Genomic DNA, 7,863 nt, shown 5'->3' with positions numbered 1-7,863 from the left:
CTCCGACCCTGGGCCCGCCTTAAAACACTTGGATGAAAGTTCCCATTCACAGGAATTCCCTCCTATTTACATCGTATCCCAAGCCCAGGCCTTGTTCTTAAATGGAACTTCTCTACCACACGTCCTACTTTAGAAACCTCCTTCGTTCCCTAAATTGTAGACAACAGAATTAATCTGCAGGTTCAGTATCAGTAAAAATGGGGCCATTGAAGCAGCCGGATGGCTCAGTTGGTTAGAGCCGGAGCCCTTAACAACAAGGTTGAGGGTTCAATTTCCACATGGGATGGTGGGCTGCGGCCCCCTGCAACTAAGATTGAAAAGGGCGACTGGACTTGGAGCTGAGTTGCGCCTTCCACAACTAGATTGAAGGACAACGACTTGGAACTGATGGGCCCTGGAAAAACACACTTTTCCCCAATAAAAAATAAAAATAAAATAAATGGGGCCATGACCCATTTCTCCCTTGACCTTTGCCCTTGGGACTTCACAGTTTCTTCTGATTGCCCTAGATTGCCCAAAGGACCTCAAATGACTGACCTTAGACTTCCCAGAGCCAAGTGTTTTGAATGCCAGGCCTCCCACACCTGGTAAATGGTTGCCAGTCTCAGTTCTCCAGTGCTTGCTCGTATCAGGCGCTGTACTACATGCTTTATATGCAGATCTCACGGGTGCCTCTCTTGGGAAACTGACGCCCAGAGAAATGTATTTCCTGCCCACCACGAGAATGGGTTTGAACGTGGGGTTCCCCCCTCCCCAGGTCCCCTTAGCTAGAAGCTTCAAGCAAGGCACCACAACGCCACCGTGAGGGCAGCTTGAGATCTTGCGACTGCCGAGTGAACGTTACGTTATTTCTCGTTTGTACCAACCGCCTTTTGAAGTATTTTCTACAGTGGGTTGTAAAAATTATTGTACTGTTGGCCGCGTTTTTAGTGCAGATCCACACACAGTCTCTTATCGGAAGGGTTAGGGTTAGATAGTCTGGATTCTGGATTTTCTTTTTTTAAAGAATATTTCCAGCAGGGTCAGCAGCACTCCATTATCACATACTATTTCCGCTGCAAATCGTGTGTAGAGAGGAAAACACAGTTATAAATAACCTGAGATCAGTTTAGTCAGGTCTTACTGCTTGAAGAATTTGGGGTCCTAATTTACGAAGACAGTTTATGTTTGTGCATAAGAGATTGTAGCCCTGACACTGTGATGATTAAAAAAGAAAATTGATGTCATTATTAAGCTGTGAACCAAGTGCAGACTACATAGATTATGTAGGTTTACAGGCACTAAACAATTTATTTCAACAAGTAATACCTGTGTATTACAGATAAGTTAGGCAAAACACAGGAGTCCTCAGTGAAATAACTGGATCGTCAAAGGATGCTGAAACCATTGGTAAAAGTTTGCTAGGGAACAGTCCGGAATTAATACCCAACAGATGATTTATTCATTACAAAGGGAGAAAATGTATCTACCTAGTTGTTTTCTGGCAGACACCCTCTTAATCAAGTGATAACAGTATCCTCAATAGTGGGACAGCCTGACATAAAGTGTCTTTTGATGTGACACTTTGGGAAGTACACAAAATTGCTTGTGCAGAATTCGTGTGGGGTTTTTTTAAATTAAACCTCTATTTAATGATGAGGAAGTAATCAGATATTGAAAATGGGAGGTATGCCCAAGATAATGGACCAGAACTTGTCACAAAAGTCAACATATGAGAGAGAGACAGAGAGAGAGATGGAGACCAGGGAGACATCACAACCAAATACAATTTATGCAGCTCGATTGGGTCCTGAATTGGCTATTTACCTTGGGCGCACTCTTGCTCATGCTGGTTTTCTTTTCCTGTCTGCTTGTTCTTTGCCATTCTCAAATGAGGGACAAGGCTGGTGTCTGTAGGTGATGGGGGTGTGGTTCCTGTATAAATATTGGACTGTTTTTCCACCAGGCCTCTGCCCTGAGTTGGAGCATGAATGAGAGCTTTGTGTCTGGGTGTGGGGGCTTGCCCACTGGCTGGCCTCACATGTGAGTGGGTGAGAGACCGGGAACTGCACTTATGGCTGCCCCTTCCTTCTTCTACAAGTACCAGAATAGGACTGGCTCTGTGAAAGTGACTTTAACAGGACAAAAGGGACTTTGCAGATGTGAATGAGTTAAGACTCTTGAGATGGGGTGGTTATCCTGAATTATCCGGGTGGGTCCTGAATAGAATCATATGGTCCTTATAAAGGGGAACACTAGAGGAGTCAGTCAGAGGGATGGCAATGTGATGACAGAAGCAGAGATTGGAATGATGTGCTTGGAAGATGGAGGAAGAGGCCACAAGTCCAGGAATACAGGAAGCCACTAGAAGCTGAAAGAAGCCAGGATACAGATTCTTCACTCAGCAGCTGCAGAAGAAACCAACCCAGCCAGCATTTTGGCTTTAGCCCAGTGAAACTGATTTTGGACAGTAAAAGAATAAAATTTGTTGTTTTAAGCCATTACATTTATGGTAATTTGTTGTAGTAGCACACTGAGGAAACTAAGATAGTCTCCTTCCCAATCCCTTTGTCATTGTCAACGATTCCCTTTGTATTTTATTTATTTATTTTTAAAAGATTCTATTGGGGAAGGGGAACAGGACTTTATTGGGGAACAGTGTGTACTTCCAGGACTTTTTTTCCAAGTCAAGTTGTTGTCCTTTCAATCTTAGTTGTGGAGGGCACAGCTCAGCTCCAGGTCCAGTTGCCATTGCTAGTTGCAGGGGGTACAGCCCACCATCCCTTGTGGGAGTTGAGGAATTGAACTGGCAACCTTGTGGTTAAGAGCCCACTGGCCCATGTGGCAATCGAACAGGCAGCCTTGGGAGTTTGGAACACGCAGCTCCAACTGCCTGAGGCACCGGGCCAGCCCACGATTCCGTTTTTTCATTCCATTACTTATGCAAATGAGAGTTTATAAGTACGAGGTGTGATTAAAAAAAAAAGAATACGGTGGGGCCGGCCCGGTGGCTCAGGCGGTTAGAGTTCCATGCTCCTAACTCCTAAGGCTGCCGGTTCGATTCCCACATGGTCCAATGGGCGCTCAACCACAAGGTTGCCGGTTCAACTCCTCGAGTCCCACAAGGGATGGTGGGCTGTGCCCCGTGCAACTAAGATTGAACACGGCACCTTAAGCTGAGCCGCCTCCCGGATGGCTCAGGTGGTTGGAGCACGGGCTGTCAACCACAAGGTTACCAGTTTGATTCCTCAACTGCCGCAAGGGATGGTGGGCTGTGCCCCCTGCAACTAGCAACGGGAACTGGACCTGGAGCTGAGCTGTGCTCTCCACAACTAAGACTGAAAGGACAACAACTTGAAGCTGAACGACACCCTCCACAACTAAGATTGAAAGGATAACAACTTGACTTGGAAAAAAGTCCTGGAAGTATACACTGTTCCTCAATGAAGTCCTGTTCCCCTTCCCCAATAAAATCTTAAAAAAAAAAAAAAAAAAGAATATGGTGAATGTTTAAATTTAAAAAATGTATTACAGTAAAAGAAACATTGCCATAAATCCTCCTCAAAACACTTCCCCTCACTTCAAACACACTTATCCTATTGTTCTTGCCACTTTCTGAAGCAGTTCTGGAAATCCTCTTTTGTGACTGTCTTTAGTTGTGCTGTCATGGCTGCCTCAATGTCCTGAATCAATTCAAAATGTTTTTTTTCATGGTCATTTTGACTTTAGGGAAGAGCCGGAAGTTTCACGATGTCAGATCTGGTGTAAGGTGGATGAGGATATACCGTAATGTTTTTATTTGACAGAAATTGCCAGCAGCAATGTGTGACATGGAGCCTTTCCGTTATGATCAAAACACATGGTGAATGCTGGTGCCATCCAACAGACAGACAGGGGTCTTCAATATGGGAAGTAGTAGTGCTTTGAACCTTAGTAACAGTGTGTGACAAGTTTTAACTTGTCTGGTGCAGTCAGTAGGGTGTGAGCAATGGTTAAAAGAAGGTCTGTTTTAAAGTGTGCTGTAAATCATCCTCCATCATGACAACACTCCGTGTCACACATAGCTTCTGATATATGGCAATTTCTGTAAAATAAAAACATTACAGTGTGTACTCATCTCATCCACCTTATTCACTGATCTGGCATCATGTGACTTCTGGCTCTTCCCCAAAGTCAAAATGATTCAGGACATCGAGGCAGCCACAACAGCACAACTGAAGACACTCACAAAAGAGGACTTCCAGAACTGCTTCAGAAAGTGGCAAGAACGATGGGATAAGTGTGTTTGAAGTGAGGGGGGTTATTTTGAGGGGAATTAATGACAGTTTGTCTTTTACTGTAATAATTTTTTTTTTAATTTAAATGTTCACAGTATTGTTTGATCACACCTTGTATATTCTAAGGTACTAAGACTGTGGGCTCTGGGGTCAGACTTACCTCTTAGTGACACCTCTGATTATTGAGTGACCCAAGACTTTGTTATCTCGCTATGTTGTCAGTTTCCTTACAGAATGAGGGTCAAATTAGACAATGAAGAAGTCAGGGGCTGGCAGCCTCCAAATTATATCACAGATATGTTCTGTTTAGTTTTCAGTGTTTAAATTTTCTCCTTGCATTTATTTTGAATCAGAGAATATATTTACATTGTATAAAAATTTTAAACTATGAAAATGATTTCCAGGGCTAATCTCTCTTCTACCACTGCCCTCAGCTACCATAGCTTTTTTTTCTCCATTCTGACATGTTTTTGCAAAGATTTTCTATACATACACAAGGACTTTTACACACACACACACACACACACACACACACAAAACAAACAATAACATACCATATACTCCCTGTTTGACACTTTGCTTTGATCATATTTTGGTGTTCTTTCCATATTACTACATAGAGCTTCCTTATTTTTCTATTGTATGGATGCCCTGGTATTTTTTGCTTGTCCGTTACTGATGGAAATACTATAGGGTATGTCCAATATTTTGTTATTACAAATAGTGCTGCCATATACAATGTGTGTCATCATAGTAGACATTTCTACAAGTGGAATTGCTGGATCAAAAGTTATGTGCATGGTTATAATTTTTAAAAAGGAACAATAACAAGCGTAGCTGAGGATGTGAAGAAATTGGAACCCTCACATACTGCTCGTGGGAACGTAAAATGGTGCAACTGCTTTAAAAAACAGTCTGGCAGTTCCTCAAATGATTGAACTTAGAGTTATTACCTGACCCGCAATTCCATATATACAGAGGGTGCCAACAAAGTGTATACAATTTTTAAGAAAGGAAAAAAATTATTAAAATTGTAATACTCAATATATACCGATAACAAAAGATGAACACAAGTCAAATTTGACGTCTGCAATTACAAGAGGTGCTCAAAGTGGTTCCCATCTGCGTCCAGGCACTTCTGATTATGGCAAACTACTGTTTGAGCAACGTTGACCAAAGTGTCCACTTGTATACATTTTTTGGCACCTCTGGTATATTCTGTAGAGAAATGAAAACATGTCCACACAAAAACTGCTAACACAAAGGTTCATAGCAGGATTATTCACAATAGCCAAAAGATGGAAATAATCAAAATGCCCATAAACTAATAAATGGATAAACATAATGTGATCTATTCATATAATGAAGTTATTCGGCCATAGAAAGGAAGTACAGATCCATGCTACAACATAGATGAACCTTGAAAACATTGTAAATTAAATGAGCCAGACACAAAAGGCCACATTTTGTAAAGGTTCCATTTATATGGAACGACTAGAATAGGCAAATTCATAGAGATAGAAAGTAGATTAGTAGTTGCTGTGGGCTGGGGGATTTACAAAGAATGGGGTAATGAGAATGTTCTGGAATTAGATAATGGTGATGATTGCACAAAAGTGTAAATATACTAGAAACCGCTGAGTCATACACAATAAATTGATTAAATTTTTATGTGAATTATACCTCAATAAAAAAGATACTTTAAAAAAGGTATATGCATAAAATTTTGTTAGGTACTGCAAAATGACCCATTATTCACCAGAAATGTACGCGAGCAGCCATTTTTCATGCTGCTAGACTCTCTAATGGCCATGGGACTTGTACATGGACAGGAATACTAACTCATCTTTGTTCTTCGATAAAATTGTTATGCTATGATTCTTTTAAATCAGATGGTCCTTACCATTTAAACACTCCTTCCAAAGGCAATCCCTTAAACCCTTCACAAATCTGATAGCAGATGCTTACAAACATTGTAACTACCTTAACCAATGCACAAAGCAGTTGTGTGGTATTATAATGATGATAAAACTAATTACTTGTGCTGACACATGTCACAAATGTGCTGACACCATGGATTTGAATTTGCGTCTTTATTATTGCTCTTCCAATTTGTATTCTTCTTTCCTGTTGGGAGCATGATTTGACTTTCCCAGCGTAAAGAAAGAGTCAGGGTTACCGCTTCAGAGGTGCTGAGGTTTTAGGTATAGGTGGAGCCAGTTTCAAGATGGCCAATGATTCAGGACCAATAACCAGACTGAGTAGCACTAACATGACCATTACTCAGACACTGTCCTCGAGATTGGCTCTGAGCCAGTAGATGGGTTTTGTTGATGGCGCCAATCATGCCTTACTCTCAGACTCACCCATGTCCTAAGCATCTTCTCACATAGTGCCCGCTGGCCTGCCCACTCTGCACGCTTGGTTCTGAGCAGGACCTGTTTCTATCCAGTTAAATTCAAAGTCTTTGATCAATGTGGCTTGATAAAACCCCGGCTTTTCTTTATTGTCGTAAAATATACATAACACAACATTTGTCAATTTAGTAGTGGTATTAGTAGCTGCATTCATAATGTTTTGCAACCATCATCATTCTCTATTTCCCCAATTTTTTGTATCACTCCAAACAGAAACTCTGTACCCATTAAGCAATAATTCCCCATTCCTTCCTCCCCATACCCTTGGTAATCGCAAATCTACTTTCTGTCTCTATGAATTTGCCTAGTCTAGATATAAGTGGAATCTTACAGCATTTGTTCTTTTGTGTCTGGTTTATTTCACTTAGCATAATGTTTTCAATGTTCATCCACGTGGTAGCGTGTGTCAGTACTTCATTCCTTTAATGGATGAATAATATTCCATTGAATGGATGTATTGTATTTATTTATCCATTCATCAATTGATAATTGTTTGGTTTTTGTCCATGTTTTGGTTACTATGGATAAAGCTGCTGCAAATATTCACCTACAAGGATCTGCTTTGGTCCCTGTTTTCAATTCTTCTGGATATATATATATATATATATACACACATGGCTGGGTCATATGGTTATGGTAATCCCATGTTTAACTTTTTGAGGACCAACCAAACTGTCTTCCACAGAGGCTGCACCATTTTATATTCCCAACAACAACATACAAGGGTTCTAATTTCCCCACATCTTTGCCAACACTTATTTTCCTATTATTATTATTATTATTATTATTATTGCCATCCTATCAGGTGCAAAGAGTGTTTCCATGACCGATGGCTTGTGTGCTAGTGGTCGTCTGCCCTGCGACCTACAGGAAACAATATGTATTTATTAACATTGCAATATGTCTTTAGGGAAAAAAAACCTGAAAATGTACCAAGCCCACCAAACTGTAAGATCTTGGTTATCATTGATAAGAATGAGGCTAATTAAAAAAAAAGAGGATGTTGATTAAGAATGATTAAAAGATTATGTGGGAGTTTGGGAAAGGCTGAGATTTAGCTGTTCTAACAGAGATCCAAGTTCAAAGTTTATTTTACTTTCCCTATTTCTCTCCAGGCTGATAAAATAGCTCTGTTCCACGAAGTCAGCTTGGTCTTTTCCAGGTGTTGGTCTTGCCTGTGTGGTCAGATG

This window comes from Rhinolophus sinicus, linkage group LG11 (assembly GCF_036562045.2).
Source record: "Rhinolophus sinicus isolate RSC01 linkage group LG11, ASM3656204v1, whole genome shotgun sequence".
NCBI classification, from domain to species: domain Eukaryota; kingdom Metazoa; phylum Chordata; class Mammalia; order Chiroptera; family Rhinolophidae; genus Rhinolophus; species Rhinolophus sinicus.
The sequence above is the reverse complement of the archived record's forward strand: the minus strand, read 5'-3'. Positions refer to the sequence as shown.